The sequence below is a fragment of the Homarus americanus genome, unplaced genomic scaffold, assembly GCF_018991925.1.
Source record: "Homarus americanus isolate GMGI-L3 unplaced genomic scaffold, GMGI_Hamer_2.0 scaffold32929, whole genome shotgun sequence".
Lineage (NCBI taxonomy): Eukaryota > Metazoa > Arthropoda > Malacostraca > Decapoda > Nephropidae > Homarus > Homarus americanus.
The window spans coordinates 22,949,235-22,967,605 of NW_024737097.1; positions in this window are offsets into that span (position 1 = coordinate 22,949,235).

The following is an 18,371-nucleotide window of genomic DNA, read 5'->3' on the forward strand; positions in this document are numbered from 1 at the left end:
TGAAAAAAGCTGGAACTAATTTGGGTGATATAAGCTGGAGGCTAATTATCTAGGTGATGTAATTATAAACAGCTTCTGAACCAGATACTGTATAGTAACAGGCTAAAAAAGATGAGGGTTTGGAGCCTGTATAAGTGTTTGGACAATAAAATACAAACAAGATAGATGTCAAAATTATGCCTTAAGTAAAACAAAACGCTCTGAGTTTCAGGAATGCATTTCTAAAGTTTATGAAGCAAAGTTAAATGGTTTCTAATGCTGTACTATGTGGAAGTATAAAGGGCTTTGATTCTTTAATGTTTATTACTTTTTTAGTCTTTTTTAACTGTTAAGAATACAATGCATTAATTTGTCAGGCCATGTTAAATTGTGAAATACAGATTCCCTAAAGTTAAGAGTGGTTAGTGTTGCAAAATCTTGTTCGTAAGTCATTCATTCAGAGCTCAACTCAATATCTCGACACAACATTATAATTGGTTAGGTTAGGTTAAGTTCCCAACCCCTCTCGGGAAAGTGTATTTAACCCACAATTATACTGGACTATTGAACTGCATGATTTTATATACAGCTGTCGTAAAGTTGTTATGCACCATCAATCACCACACAATACAATATCATCCATCACACCAATTCTTGTGTTTCCTATTACAGAATATCTTCCTTCTTCCTATAATTCACTTTTTAATTATACATCTTGCTAATCTATCACTTTCTAATCTCAAATACGACTATAGCTTTTATATGATATATTTCTTTAAAATTTTGGGGAGATTTGGTGTTTGGTGAGTGTAATCTGGAGTTATTAACTTGATGTAGTTTTCCGGATTTTGCAATTTTATTCTAACAAATTTTATTCTGAGAAAGATGGTTAGATTATTATTTTTTTTATTCTTGGATTGCTTGAATATTAACTTCCAGCTTATTTCACCTGAAGATTTTCATGCCAGCTTATATCACCTGAAGATTTACCCCAAGCTTATTGCACCTGGAAATTCGTCCTAGCTTGCTCCACCTGAAGTTTTGCACCCCAGCTTATATCACTAGAGGATTTACCCCTAAGCTTATTGCAACTGAAGATTCGCTCCAGCTTATTTTATCTGAAGATTAATCCCTAGCTTAATCTATCTGAAGATTAAACCCACAAGCTTATTTCACCTGAATATTAATTTAAAACTTATTTCACCTGAAGATTAAACACCCTGATGGTAACAGGTAAAATAAGCTGGGGCGAATCTTAAGGTGACATTAGCAGGGGGGTAATGTTCAGGTTAATGGTGCTAGGGGTAGTGGTGTAGGAGGGTGGTAGTAGTGGTGGTGGTGCAGGAGGGTGGTAGTGGTGCAGGAGGGTAGTAGTAGTAGTAATGATGGTAATGGTGGTTCAGGAGGGTGGTAGTAGTGGTGCAGGAGGAAAGTGGTAGTGGGGCAGCAGGAGTGATAATGGCGCCTGTATCCTAGTTGGTGTTGCCGCCCTCACACTGGTGACTCACGCCAACATCTCCCGCCATATTTGGTAAAGGAGAGTCAGTGCAGGTCCAGCCTCTCACACACACGACATGGCCCCACCACCCCACCCTCACTAACTTGCTATAACATCTCTATAACTTTCTATAACTCGCCTCTATAAAAAAATCCACCTAACATTTCAAAGTGCAAGTTTAATAACGAAATTTAATAGTCTTGTTATATTTGGTTGCTATAGTAAATAATTAGCGGTTTTCCATCAACTTATTCTGTTTCATGTCAATTGTGGTAAACATAATTAGTTTATATAATAATACTTAGGAATATACTTTATTAGTAATCCAGTATCGCTGAATAGTCTGAATAATGTTTTTGTATGTGTCCAGTCCATACTGAGGTAACATGTCAAGTGGCGGTTGGGATATCTTTTATTGAGGGTTACTCAAGTACAGTACTTTGATAACTACTGCTCTTGTCTACCGTGTCCATAACTGATAAGAATAAGGAAAATAATGATAACCAAAATACTACTACTACTACTACTACTAATAATAATAATGTTTCAACAGACTCGCAAAACAAGTGACAGTAGAATTAGTTGGTGGTGGTGATGGTAGGTGTCCTGATTTGACCTGACCAAGGTGACCTTTAGCAGGAAGTTGTTTCATCATAATTGCTCACATTAACTTGTTTTTCTTATCACCACTTCTGACTGATTGACTGGCGGAGAAGACTTTGGGTGAGTGAGGATGGTTGAAGGCTCTCATTATCACAAATTACTGTATAGTGAGTAATTTATGGCAGCTGCCCTCTCTCTCTCACTAGCAGGTCAGTTTAGTCACCAGGCCAGGCCACTTATTAAGTCAGATCACCAAGACTTCTCCGCCGTCACCATTCAACTATTTTACATTGTCCTTCAGCAGTGTGTGGGAGGGGGGAGAGTGGGGATGGAGGAAGAGAAGGAAGAGTGGGGATGGAGGAAGAGAAGGAAGAGTGGGGATGGAGGAAGAGAATAAGAGAAGGAAGAGTGGGGATGGAGGAAGAGAGAAGGGGAAGTAAGAAAAGAGAGGGAACAGGGGGAATGAGGAGATGTGGAGAGGCGAAAAGAGAGAGGGGGGAAGAGGCAGGGGAGAGAGAGGGGGGAGTGGAGGGGCGGCAAAGTTTTACAAAAGCTGTTTCACATCATTGCCGCTCAGCTGGGGGTGTTGGAGAGGTCTGGTCATGCCAAGTAACTTTAAGAAACTTTCACTTAAACGTTATCGGCTTCTTGAACTCTCCTACAAGTTCGATGAACTACTTGCTGGAGAGGAGGAGGGGGCTGGAGGACAAGTATAGGTGAGGGTGGGTGTGTACGGGAGGGGAGGAGGGTTAGGTTAGGTTGGGAATTAATCATCAGGGAAAATAAGCTTAGGGAACTAATCTTCAGGTGAAATAAGCTTAGGGAGCTAATCTTCAGGTGAAATAAGCTTAGGGAGCTAATCATCAGGGAAAATAAGCTTAGGGAACTAATCTTCAGGTGAAATAAGCTTAGGGAGCTAATCTTCAGGTGAAATAAGCTTAGGGAGCTAATCTTCAGGTGAAATAAGCTTAGGGAGCTAATCTTCAGGTGAAATAAGCTTAGGGAGCTAATCTTCAGGTGAAATAAGTTGAGTGAGCTAATCTTCAGGTGATTATTAGCACACCCAGCTTATTTCACCTGAGGATTAAACAACCTAATGCTACCTGGGAGGGGGCTTAGGTTAGGTTAGCCTTCGGTTAAGTTAGGTTAAGATAATTTAGGTTAGAATTAGGCTAGATCAGGCTAAATTAGATGGGGTTAGGTTTAGTTAAAGTTCTTGGTCATCTGAGACACTTGAGTAGAATTATTCGTATTCAGTTAACCTCTTTCTCTGTTATATGGAAGAAAACATTGGCAATGTTTTTCAGAGGCACGTCGACAATGTTTATGAGAAGAACATAACGTAGACAATGTTTATCAGAAGAACAGAACGTCGACAATGTTTATCAGAAGAACATAACGTAGACAATGTTTATCAGAAGAACAGAACGTCGACAATGTTTATGAGAAGAACATAACGTCGACAATGTTCATGAGAAGAACATAACGTCGACAATGTTTATCAGAAGAACAGAACGTCGACAATGTTTATGAGAAGAACATAACGTAGACAATGTTTATCAGAAGAACATAACGTCGACAATGTTTATCAGAAGAACAGAACGTCGACAATGTTTATGAGAAGAACATAACGTAGACAATGTTTATCAGAAGAACAGAACGTCGACAATGTTTATGAGAAGAACATAACGTCGACAATGTTTATCAGAACATAACGTCGACAATGTTTATCAGAAGAACAGAACGTCGACAATGTTTATGAACATAACGTCGACAATGTTTATCAGAAGAACAGAACGTCGACAATGTTTAACGTACAATGTTTATCAGAACATAACGTCGACAATGTTTATCAGAAGAACATAACGTCGACAATGTTTATCAGAACATAACGTCGACAATGTTTATGAGAAGAACATAACGTCGACAATGTTTATCAGAAGAACATAACGTCGACAATGTTTAGAAGAACATAACGTCGACAATGTTTATCAGAAGAACAGAACGTCGACAATGTTTATCAGAACATAACGTCGACAATGTTTATCAGAACATAACGTCGACAATGTTTATCAGAAGAACAGAACGTCGACAATGTTTATGAGAAGAACATAACGTCGACAATGTTTATCAGAACATAACGTCGACAATGTTTATAAGAAGAACAGAACGTCGACAATGTTTATGAGAAGAACAGAACGTCGACAATGTTTATGAAGAACATAACGTCGACAATGTTTATAGAAGAACAGAACGTCGACAATGTTTATCGTCGACAATGTTTATCAGAACATAACGTCGACAATGTTTATCAGAACATAACGTCGACAATGTTTATCGAAGAACATAACGTCGACAATGTTTATCAGAACATAACGTCGACAATATTTATCAGAACATAACGTCGACAATGTTTATCAGAAGAACATAACGTCGACAATGTTTATCAGAACATAACGTCGACAATGTTTATCAGAACATAACGTCGACAATGTTTATCAGAAGAACAGAACGTCGACAATGTTTATGAGAAGAACATAACGTCGACAATGTTTATCATAACGTCGACAATGTTTATCAGAACATAACGTCGACAATGTTTATGAGAAGAACAGAACGTCGACAATGTTTATGAGAAGAACAGAACGTCGACAATGTTTATCAGAACATAACGTCGACAATGTTTATCAGAAGAACAGAACGTCGACAATGTTTATCAGAACATAACGTCGACAATGTTTATGAGAAGAACATAACGTCGACAATGTTTATGAGAAGAACATAACGTCGACAATGTTTATGAGAACATAACGTCGACAATGTTTATGAGAAGAACAGAACGTCGACAATGTTTATGAGAAGAACATAACGTCGACAATGTTTATCAGAACATAACGTCGACAATGTTTATGAGAAGAACAGAACGTCGACAATGTTTATCAGAACATAACGTCGACAATGTTTATGAGAAGAGCAGAACGTCGACAATGTTTACGTGTTCCTTCTAATGTGACCGTCAGAGTGTGGAATGTTGTCTCGTCTGTTGCCAATAGTTGTCTGTCTCTCACAATAGCCGGAGCTGTGACTGAGTGCTGCTGCCTTCTACTCTGCTTCTCTCATGCTGTAAAGCTGTTCTTTGCTGTATTAAACTAACTGGTGCTGGGTGGGTCGTTCTAATCTGTAAAGCTGTTTCTTTCTGCTGTTCTGAGCTGTTTCACTATTTTAAGCTGTTCCACTATGCTGTTTTAAGCTTTCCCTCAGTGCTGTTCTAAGCTTTTCCACTGTATTGTTATTAGCAGCAACACTTTTTTTTCTTATAAATTCCTCTGTACTCGAGGCATTGTCATCGTACTCAAGGGGTTAAAGACCTTAGTTGTTTAAGAATATTAGCAACATTATAATATCAACGACTCAATTAGCATACGAACTACATGAGGCCACATCCTTGGGTGAGTCGATTGACTATACCTTACCATTGTTTGTATACCTGCACTGTTTATATACATCGTTTGTATACCTGCAGTTTACATGTAATGTTAGTTTACCTGCACTGTTTATATGCATTGTTTGTAAACTTGCAATGTCTATGTACTGTATATATACATGATGAACTAATGTGAACATGTGTGACGATTTATGTATGTCTAAGTGAAATGATACACCGATAACTAATGAAGAGGTGGAGACAGCTTGGCTTGGTCACACGGTTATTGAGAGTGTGAGAGGTTGGTGAGTGTTGCCAAGTGTGGGGGGGGGGGTCATCAGTACCCCCCCCCCCACCAACACCCACATCAGGTGCTGCCATCTACCCACATCACCTACAGTATACTACCCACTCCACCACCCATACCAGGACCCCTCCACTACCACCATTATCATCCCTCCTCCGTTTTTCTCCCATCATCCGTCTCTCTCTCACCCGCCTTCCACACAGACACTCACCCTGGCAAACATTTTCAAATACTCGTAAATTTTGACGCCATTAAAGTCATTCACCTTTTGTTTATTTCCTGAACTACGTAAATTGAACTTAATTATTATACACACACAATGCAACATTCTACAACATCTTGCCACATTTCTTCAACATCCAACAGTTATATAATGAGAGTCTTGGGTAAATGAGTAACATCTGTTCTGGTAAAATGTTTACTAATTTGTTTTGATGTTTATGTTAAAGTGTAGTTGAGTTGTCTGTTGGTCTTTACTGGCAGTGTGACAGGTGCTGCTACACACACTCAAGCCTAGCCCCACCCACAGTGTGGCAGGTGCTGCTTCACACACTCAAGCCTAGCCTCACCCACAGTGTGGCAGGTGCTGCTACACACACTCAAGCCTAGCCCCACCCACAGTGTGGCAGGTGCTGCTACACACACTCAAGCCTAGCCCCACCCACAGTGTGGCAGGTGCTGCTACACACACTCAAGCCTAGCCCCACCCACAGTGTGGCAGGTGCTGCTTCACACACTCAAGCCTAGCCTCACCCACAGTGTGGCAGGTGCTGCTACACACACTCAAGCCTAGCCCCACCCACAGTGTGGCAGGTGCTGCTACACACACTCAAGCCTAGCCCCACCCACAGTGTGGCAGGTGCTGCTACACACACTCAAGCCTAGCCCCACCCACAGTGTGGCAGGTGCCTTCACACACTCAAGCCCTGGCCCCACCACGGTGTGTGGTGCTGCTACACACACCTCAGCCTAGCCCCACCCCACAGTGTGGCAGGTGCTGCTACACTCACTCAAGCCTGGCCCACCCACAGTGTGGCAGGTGCTGCTTCACACACTCAGCCTTGCCCCACCCACAGTGTGACAGGTGCTGCTACACTCCCTCAAGCCTAGCCCCACCACCCCACAGTGTGGCAGGTGCTGCCACACACACTCAAGCCTGGCCCCACCCACAGTGTGGCAGGTGCCTCCCTCCAAGCCCTGGCCCCACCCACAGTGTGGCAGGTGCTGCTACTCCTCCAAGCCCCTGGCCCCACCCACAGTGTGGCAGGTGCTACACTCACTCAAGCCCCAGCCCACCACAGTGTGGCAGGTGCTGCTACACCTCCAAGCCCTAGCCCCACCCCACAGTGTGACAGATTGCTGCCTACTATCACTCAGCTAGCCCCACCCACAGTGTGGCAGGTGCTGCTACACACACTCAAAGCCTAGCCCACCCACAGTGTGGCAGGTGCTGCTTCACCACCTCAGCTGGCCCCACCCACAGTGTGACAGGTGCTGCTACACACACTCAAGCCTAGCCCCCACCCACAGTGTGGCAGGTGCTGCTACACACACTCAAGCCTAGCCCCACCCACAGTGTGGCAGGTGCTGCTACACACACTCAAGCCTAGCCCCACCCACAGTGTGGCAGGTGCTGCTACACACACTCAAGCCGAGCCCCACCCACAGTGTGGCAGGTGCTGCTACACACACTCAAGCCTAGCCCCACCCACAGTGTGGCAGGTGCTGCTACACACACTCAAGCCTAGCCCCACCCACAGTGTGGCAGGTGCTGCTACACACACTCAAGCCGAGCCCCACCCACAGTGTGGCAGGTGCTGCTACACACACTCAAGCCTAGCCCCACCCACAGTGTGGCAGGTGCTGCTACACACACTCAAGCCTAGCCCCACCCACAGTGTGGCAGGTGCTGCTACACACACTCAAGCCGAGCCCCACCCACAGTGTGGCAGGTGCTGCTACACACACTCAAGCCTAGCCCCACCCACAGTGTGGCAGGTGCTGCTACACACACTCAAGCCTAGCCCCACCCACAGTGTGGCAGGTGCTGCTACACACAGTCAAGCCTAGCCTCACCCACAGTGTGACAGGTGCTGCTACACACACAACACTCACTCAAGCCTAGCCTCACCCACAGGGGTAGGTTAGTTTTAAGTTAGAACAGATTAGCTTTAGGCTAATAGATTAGCATTAGGTTATAATTTTTATCTATTTTTATTAATTATGTTTAACCATCAGGTGGGGGTCTAATCTTCTAGGTTAGGTTAGGTCCGTGTTTAACCATCAGGTGGGGGTCTAATCTTCAGGTTAGGTTAGGTTTGGGTGTTTAACCATCAGATGGGGGTCTAATCTTCAGGTTAGGTTAGGTTTGGGTGTTTAACCATCAGGTGGGGGTCTAATCTTCAGGTTAGGTTAGGTTTGGGTGTTTAACCATCAGGTGGGGTCTAATCTTCAGGTGACCGGAATAATTCATCTCACGCCTCAAGACCCGTGTATGACCCAAGACGTTTGGCGCCAGCTGATGGTGATCGTCTGAGATGTGTTGAGCCGAGTGTAAATAATATACTGATACTTAAAAATACATTAATATACATTTACTTCACTGGCGCCTTGCTAGTTGGCACTCAGAAAGGGCAAGCCACACAGTGAAGGTGCAAGCCACACAGTGAAGGGACATACCATTAAAAAAGACCGACTATTCATTAAACACGCTGACTGATCGCTAAACAAAAGCTATCATTCAAGTGTTTTGATCAATGGTAAACTTGTATGTGCTATTCTGGATAAATGAACTGGTCATGTCACTCTTTATTCTTTCGATGACTGGTTAATTCAGGCTAAGTTAGGGATAGGTTAGGATAGTCCCCAGGTCCAGGTGGAGGTCTAGGTACAGATCCAGGTCCAGGTCCGGGTCCAGGTGGAGGCGTGCAGTAGACAAGAGACAATGTGTGGCCTCAACAATAGCCACGATATGATCTTGATGCCACACACTGTGATCTCTCTCATACATTATTGTGTATATGTGTATATTTCTTAAAGCATACAAGGGCTAGTGTAAAAGGCTTGTGTATAAGGGCTATTGTATAAGGGTAAGTGTACAAGAACTAATGTACAAAGGGTAGTGTATATATATCAACATGAACTAACAGGACATAAATATATACAAAATTAAACACTTTTATTACAATGTTTATGATAAATTTATTTACGTGATGTTTATGTTGATGGTAGCAAGTGGTGTGACGGTACTGCACTGCCTTACAAGAAAGAACTGCTGTGTAATATAATACAGCAATATTAGGTTACGAAGACACACACACACACACACAGGTTTAATGTGAAGACTGAGAAACTGGTGTGGAATATTAAAAGTTACTCGTAATAATGTAGGAGGAAAGTTTGTCGCTCACTCAAATCACTACACAAGCTACTGATTCACGTTATCCGGATCAGTGGACGAGTTGTTGGCTTGGGATTACTGCAGCTACACGACCTGAAATTGTCATTCTAATTTAATAAGTATACAAATAAAATTTAATTTATAGAGTACAAAAAATAATTATATAGCACTTTATGATTTATACAGTATTTATACAGAGTACTCATTTAATGTATAGTCATATATTGATGCAGACGACAGGACGAGGGAGTATAATGGCGCCTTATTCTTACCTTTCAATAATTCTATATTTTGACCCAAGTTAACAAACACACATGTAGGTCCACAATGGAAACGTGGACAATATAAATATCGATAAAACACACATATTCATAAAAAAACATAATCAGTTCAGTCGTCATACAAATTAACATATATTACATGTAGTTGGCCATCCAGTCACTAGATGACGGTGGCAGACTATGTATAAATCATTTCTTAACAACTGTTGGCAGATTGTACGTCAAACAATATTTGATAACAGTTAAAATTCCATGCACAGGTATATAAACCTGACACCTGTTCAAACTTCAATGTTGAGTGAGCGACTTGCCAGTGTTGTGACTCTAAGGAAATTACCTATTAAAACACTACAGTGCAGTTTATGAGTAAGAACTGTATTTTAAAACAACTGTGAACTATTATCTTAAACGTTTTATAGTGACAGTGATAAACTAAGTGATTGTAATGACTGTATGTAGTGATTAGCGGTGTTTATATTTTATAATCACACGTTATCTCAGCTTATTCTACCTGAAGATTAGCCCACCTTATTTCATGATAATAGTAATCATAATAATCATTAAAATTTTCGGTAAATATTCGTCCATTGGCTGTCATTAGGTTTTGGTACGAGAATAGTTTTTTATTTTTGTGTTTTCGTATTTTACTCAAATCTGACATCCATTCTTGTGCAAATTAGCGGTTTTTGCAAACATTGAAAATTTTCATTTATAACAGAAATCGCAAATTTGCACAAGAATGGATGTCAGATTTGAGTAAAACACACAAAAACAATTCTCATATCAAAGGAACCAACCTACCTAAGGAGGAGGAGGAGACAAGTGACTCAAAAGTGTGGAGTACAGCTTCAAATAAACATGGCGGGACCTGCGGACAGGCAATGGACGAATATTAACCAAATTTTCATACAGGTTTAGGATTGGATAAGCTTTTATATAAAGTATCAGTTATATTGTTAATGGACTCGTGTCATTTTTAATTTAGTTTGTGTTTAGTGTCCTTAGTTACATATATATATATATATATATATATGCTGATAACCACAAGGAAAGAAGAAAACACGAAGTTCCCAAGTGCTTTCGTGTAATTCACATCTTCAGGGGTGAGTACAGACTAGAGAGAGAAATACAAATCAAGGTGTATATATACAGAGGGTGAGACCAGGTCCACAATGGTCAGGTATTAGGTAATGACCCTACTAATCTTTAAATAGCACACAACGGTTGGTGGTCAGGTCAGATGGTCAGGTGACCCAGCCTTCTCACCTGGTCACAAATCTTCTTAATTACATAATTGTAATTGTATATATATATATATATATATATATATATATATATATATATATATATATATATATATATCCAATAACTAAAGAAGCACCATAACTTTAACCTAACTTTACACTAACCTAACTTTAACCGCCCAGACTTAACCACCCTAACTCTAACTTAACATCACTACACTGTTGTACATTATTTATGTTAATTCATGATAGACCATCCTGTTCAGTGCAGTAAATCCTCGAACTCCTCACGGTCATTCAGAATAAAACTTGCCTTGGGTATTTACCTCTGTCATCAGGCCAGTGTGTGTGTGTAAGTTATATTAAGCAGTGTTGTGATTCAGTCACAGAGCCTGGCCTCCGTGTTGCTTTGTCTTGATTCTGTCATAACTTAACCGATTTTATGGTTTATCTAGAGAAAAATTTATATAAAAAAGATACACTAAAGATAGACCGTGAAATTGTGCGCTAAAACTGAAGGCTGATCTTAAATGTCAAAATAGCAGTAGTCTGAGCAGTGATGGAACTTTTTAGTAGATTATGTGGACGTCAACCGAACTGATTCTAATTAATTTGTTATATTGATCCTTACATTAACCTTACTATATATGTTATTTGAATGTTAGATAAATATTTTCTTCTTCCTTATTTGTCATATACTATATTGATTACAATAATAAGCTGTTTACAAACCTTTGGGTTCGTTTGTAATTTTATTTTTGGTGCGTGAAGCGGATATGTTCATGTGTGTGCAAATTAACTTTTTACAGCAGCATTACAGGAACTAATTAAGATATAATTTAATTTAATCTACCAAATGTAACGACCATGTGGATAGGTTAAATTGGGCTGCTAGCCTTCAGGCACGTTGCAACCAGACCTGACTTAAATAATTAATCTAACCAGTTATCTCGGGGTAGATTTAGTTAGGTTAGTTTAATTTAGGTAATGCTAGGTTAAATTTGGTTAAAGTTAGATTAGGTTAATTAATGTTAATTCAGTTTAGGTTAGATAAGCGCAAGTTATGTAAGGTTAGGTTAGATTAGGCAAGGTTATGTTAGCCTAAAGTTAGTTTAGGTTAGACTAGGTTATCTTAGCTTAAGATTAGTTTAGAATAGGATATGTTAGATTAAACTAGGTTATACTAGATTAGGTTGGCTGTCACCCCACCATCACCAACATGATCAGTATGTCAGCTGCAGCGCTCCGGGTAACAGCACACACCTACTATGACCAAATGAACGACTGAATGTGGTGGTGAAGGCCGTATGCTTTGTACACAAGCTATGACATATCCGGCAGTCTGGCAAAAATAAATTGAGAGCCGGATCCGGGTTTGAGGCCACTTCCTAATATTAATGAGTTGCTGTGATTAGATTAAGGGTTTTTTTTTACAGTCATTGGAAGGAGAAGATGTCTGTGTTTGCGTCCAGATGTTAAGTAAATTATAGTATACGAAATTTAACCACTACAGCGTATAATTTTACTAATCACTCAAAGAAGTGATAAAATATATTAAGAAATCATTAATAAAGGAAAATATTGAAGTAAAGCATTGGGGAAACATTTACAACTTTTAAAGGAGTTACATAAATTTATCTAGAAATTTGCGCTATAGATGTTGATTCCTGTTATACACTATTATGTGTGTGTTTTCGTAACGTAACTAACCTACAGTTGTCTTAACACACTGCACCTCACTCCAACTCACATTTTGTATGCTCAACACACACACTCAACAGAATAAAACTGTAAAGAGAATAAACCTGATGTAATAAGAACATAAGAACATAAGAAAATAAGGAGTCTGCAATAGGCCGGTTGGCCTGTGCATGGCAGCTCCTGTCGAGAGTTACTACCACTCTCTATCATCCATGAATCTATCTAGCCTCCTTTTAAAACTTTCCAGAGTTCCAGCACTTACTACAAAGTTGCTAAGCTTGTTCCACTCGTCCACCACCCTATTTGTGAACCAGTTTCTTCCTATCTCCCTCCTAAACCTAAACTTATCCAACTTGAATCCGTCGTCCGAGTCCTATCCTGCTCGGATATTATAAGAACTTTATCTATATCCCCTTTATTGATTCCTTTCACCCACTTAAATACTTCTATCATATCTCCCCGCACTCTTCGTCTTTCTAGGGAATGCAAATTAAGTTTCTTTAACCTATCCTGATATGGAAGGTTTCTAAGTCCCTGAATCATTTTTGTCATTCTTCGCTGCACCGACTCTAGTGAATTTATATCCATTCTATAATAGGGGCACCAAAACTGAACCGCATAATCGAGGTGCGGCCTGACTAGCGCAAGATATAGTTGCAATAAGACCTCTGCACTCTTGTTACTTACACTTCTAGATATAAAACCCAATACTCTGTTTGCCTTATTTCGAACATTAACGCACTGTTTTCTAGGCCGTAGGTCCGGGCTTACAAGTACCCCTAGGTCTCTTTCACAAGTCGACTTCTCTAGGTTGATGTTGTTCAGGCTGTATACATTATAAGTATTTGTTCTTCCAATATTAAGTACGCTGCACTTGCTGGTGTTGAATTTCATTTGCCATTTTTCAGACCACCCCTGCAGTTTATTTAGATCCTCTTGTAATGCATTTGCATCCTGCCCTGAATTAATCTGCCGCCCTATTTTGGTGTCATCCGCAAACTTGCTTATGTCACTGCTGATCCCAGTATCTAGATTGTTTATGTAGATTATGAACAATGTATATTGTTAACTCGGTGTTTTTCTTATTGTTTATATATACGGAGTGAATTGTTATAAAGTATTAATGCTCTTGTACAATTTAAGTCTTGATGTTATAATGTATCACTAAGTTTTTATAACGAAGGCATCTTTTAAGTGTGTAGTTTAATTTAGTAATTACACTAATCATCAACATCCTAACGCTACCTGGTGGGGTTAGGTTAAGTTACCCGGTAAGTAAGGTTAAGTTAGGTTTGGTTAGATTAGTTTATGTTACGGGTTAATCAGCAGGTGAAATAAGCCAGGGAGGGTGACTCTTCAGGTGAAAATAAGCTTAAGTGGTGATTCTTCAGGTAAAATAAGCTTGTGGGGCGATTCTAAAAATAAATTAAGCCTGTGGGGTGTTTTTTCAGGTAAATTAAGCTTGTGAGGGTGATTCTTCTGGTTAAATAAACTTGTAGGGACGAATCTTCAAATGAAATAACCTGGGGGTAATTCTTCAGGTAAAATAAGCTTCTTGGGAGTGATTCTTAAGGTAAAATAAGCTTGTGACGACGAATCTTCAAGTGATATAAGCTTGTGGGGTGATTCTTCAGGTAAAATGAGCTTGTGGAGACGAATCTTCAGGTAAAATGAGCTTGTGGGGACGAATCTTCAGGTGAAATAAGCTGGTGGGTTGATCCTTCAGGTGATCCCTAACTTTTCAATTTTCTTTAGAGAAAATAAAGTATTACTTTGTTTAGTGTGTGTGTGTGTGATACTGTATACGTCATGACAATAACTTATGCTTGTTTGCGTGTTTGTAAATGAAATTAACTGTACATAACTTTACCATAGGCCTATCCCTTGACCATTACAATAGGCCTACGTGTATCTCTTGACCTAAATATATGAATAGATGATAACACAAAGTATATTGTGTCTTAGAATATATTAGATACAAATTAATGATGAATGGTACTAGACTGAACTTGTTAATGGACTTTTCAGCCGTAACTTTATGAACTTGAACGTTATTATATGAACTTGGATATAAATATATGAACTGCCGGCATATGTTACTTTATGAACTTAGTATAATTAGTATCATCAATGGACTTATTAGACGTACACACTTATGTCACACTATATCACTTTACGTTCACTAATAGCATCACTACGTTCAAACTTAAACCACTTTGCGTTCACTTATATCACAATGTTTACACTTACATCAGTTTACTACTTGAAGATTTTGGGTTTGTTTGGGTTCTTTCACTGCCGCTAAGGAAGACTTTGGGTCCGGTACACATGCTGGATGGTCCCGGGTTCGCTGACAGCCGCTAAGGAAGACTTTGGGTCCGGTACACATGCTGGATGGTCCCGGGTTCGCTGACAGCCGCTAAGGAAGACTTTGGGTCCGGTACACATGCTGGATGGTCCCGGGTTCGCTGACAGCCGCTAACGAAGACTTTGGGTCCGTTTTTACATCTTTACCTGACAGTATTAGACGTTTGCATCTCTCTAATGCTGTCCGGTAAGATGTGACCAGTTACCCGTAATACAGCGACCTTGATGGCGATACAGTGACGATACAGTGACCTTATAGCGACGGACGATACCTTGATGACTCAGCTGCGACGATACAGTACAGATACAGCGACCATAGTGACGATACAGTGGTGGTGCTGGGGAACTCATGGCTCACCTTTCATATCTACGGGTCGTAATATATAGTCAATACAATACAGTTAATTAGTATAGAATGAATATAATTAATTGCATATAGTACAGGTATACAGTGAATATAATTAATTAGTTAAACATTCAATATAATAAGATAAGCAGTCAATAAAATCCAGTAAATTAGTTATGCTGTACAGACAGTGAAATATAATTATATACCTATGCAATCAATAAAACAAAATTAATTCAATAAGATATAATCATAAGTCCGGTATTGAGAGAGAGAGATAGTGAATGAGGGAGACAGAGGTTAGTCAACCAGCAGGTGAAGAGATACTGCATAGATCTGAGGGATACCTACCTACCTACTTACCGCCTGGAGAGATAAGGAGCCTCACAAACTTCACCTTATCCAGAGTATCAGTGACCAACCCCCCCCCACCCCGGTCTTTCATTTTTTACCCCATAAACGCACGCACGCACACACTTCATCCTTGACCACCGACGGGTCAAGACGGGTCAGACGCACCTGGTGCTGCTCATCAACAGCCACGTCAACTGTTATGTTGGCCCACACCAGGATTTTTGATCCCATGGCCGTTTGTCACCGTAACCTAGCTCTCGATGCTGCGCATAGGAGGAACGAGAACGACAAGAGAAGGGCATATGGGGAGAGAATTCAAAATGTTGATCAAGGCAGCTTCACTCCTCTAGTGTTCACAACCTCTGGTGGGCTGGGCCCAAGTGCAAGATGTTTCTACGCCAGACTCGCGGAGCTGATCTCCGAACAGAAGCAGCAGCCCAGAAGTTATGTCACAGCCTGGATGAGATGTCGACTGTCCTTCTCTCTCCTTCGGTCGGCTTTGCTCTGCCTCAGGGGAACGAGAGCTTCTGCCCCTACTCCGACAACTGCTGCAGATATCGACTATGAGGCTACAGTCACTGAATGCCGCATGGATCTGCGGCTCAACTAATTTAACACAGATAGGATAGTTTCTTATGTATTAGGATATTTAATATTAAGGTAAATAAATGGTGGCGAAGGTGTGGCTATTGGGGGAGGCTGGAGGCCACGTAGTAGTAGTAGTAGTAGTAGTAGTAGGCGGCGCGCGGCGTGGGTGTCGTGGACCGTCCCTCCTGATCTAAAGTGTTATTGGTGGGGACATACTCGCTGTGTGGGAGCGGGAATTTGACAATGTGTCCGTGAATATCGGATGTCACCCTAAGCATTGCCACCCAAGGTTTCTTCTCATCCCTTACGGCATAAATTGTAAATATTCCGTGTGTTCACCGGCGATCACCAAGCGAGTGGTGACCTGTGCTGGGTCGGTGGTGGGATAATGCGAGGCTCGGAGCCAAGGTCAGTGTCGATAGGCCTACTTTGACAGGGGTGGTCTCGAGACTTTCGCCCCTATGGGGCCGAGAGTGCTGCCCATGCGGTCGCCTCCCCACCATAGTAACGGACACTTCATGTAGGGTCTCGACGAACCAAGTGAGTATATATAACTGATATTACACCAGTGAGACCATATAAATAGTGGTTATTTGTGCCAAGGATATATAAACAAGTGCTTGGTGTGACAAATTCTTGTCCATAGTGTATCATTCTGACGTATGGATGGTCGCTATTAGGGGGGGTAGCCTACACACCCACGCGCGCACGTATGCCCCTACTACCTGGACACAGCAGTCCAGCCTGTCACCTCTCCGCCCTTCCCTCATAAGAACCAGTATTATCTTGTGCCTGGGACTAAATCAGATGTTCGGAGGCGGACGTAACTGTCGCCCAAGGTGCTGTTCACTATGCCTGGTAACATTCTTGCTGCGTCTGTGCTAACCCGAACCAAAACTGCACAAATTGTGTTTGTGCGAGAAACAACCGACCATGTGTGGATTGCAAGAAGCGAGACCAGTGTCGGAACCCACGTCGCAGGGAGCCGACACAGGTGGCCACAGTGGATATCGCCGGGACCCAACCACCCGATGATATCCGAAATGATAGCAGTGAGTCTACTCAACCCGAAAATGTAGTACTAATAAATGCTGCTCCCTTAGTAGCAGATGTCCACGAGGAGAATGAGAGACAGCCACCTCAGTGGAATGGCATGTCGATGGAAAATGCAGACATATGGGTCAAAGAAACCTATTCAGAAATTGTCAAGTGGTCGCCCGCTAACTTATTTGAACCACCCAAGTGTGCGGCCACCAAAGAAATAATTCGGGAGATGACTCGCTTCATGACTGATTATACTCAGGACCGCTTCCTCGCCCCTTTAGCTCTTCAAATACTGGCAATAATACCACATATATTTTGTCAGAGGACACACACAAAGACTAAGCACAAAGAAAATGTGGTAGCAATGAAGAGAAGATTGGCAATGTGGCAGACTGGGGCCCTTGATGATCTCCTATGTAAAGCAAGAACACTGCAGGAGAGACTAAAAATTACGGGTGACGTAAAGCAAAACACCGATGACGTGGCAAGAAAATTTGGAAATAAAATGCGTGTGGGAAAAGTGTCTCTCGCGGTAAGATCTCTCACAGAGGAATCCTCCGGTGGGGTAATGCCAATAAACAGAGAGACATTAAAACTACTGAAAGAGAAATATCCCCCTGCAAGCGAAGATGAAGGCATCAGGTTCGAGGGTGTCTATACCCCACCAAATGCTGTCCTGTTCGAGAAAATAACAGGAGAGATGGTGTGGAAAAAGGCACTGAAGACTCGAGGAGGAGCTGGCCCTTCAGGTCTGGATGCAAACGGTTGGAGAGTCATCCTCAGCACAAACAAGTTTGGCCCTGTAGCAAGCGATCTCTGCACTGCCATTGCCGCCCTTGCAAGAAAGCTTGCATCCTCTTGCTGCCATCACCTCCAGGCCCTGACGGCCTGCCGCCTTATTCCTCTAGAAAAGAAACCAGGATGTAGGCCTATAGGGGTGGGGGAAGTGCTGAGGCGGATCATCGGAAAATGGATAATGGAGGTGGTAAAGGATGATGTCAGGGCAGCAGCAGGGAACCTACAAGTGTGTGCTGGCCACCAGGCTGGTGGGGAGGCGGCCATTCACGCCATGAGATTGATATTTGAGCAATGAGATTGATATTTGAGCAGCGTGATTGTGAGGCCGTTCTCCTGGTGGATGCTTCAAATGCATTCAACATACTTAACCGCAAGGCTGCACTGCACAACATCAAGATCAAGTGTCCAAGCTTTGCAATGTATGTTGAAAATTCGTA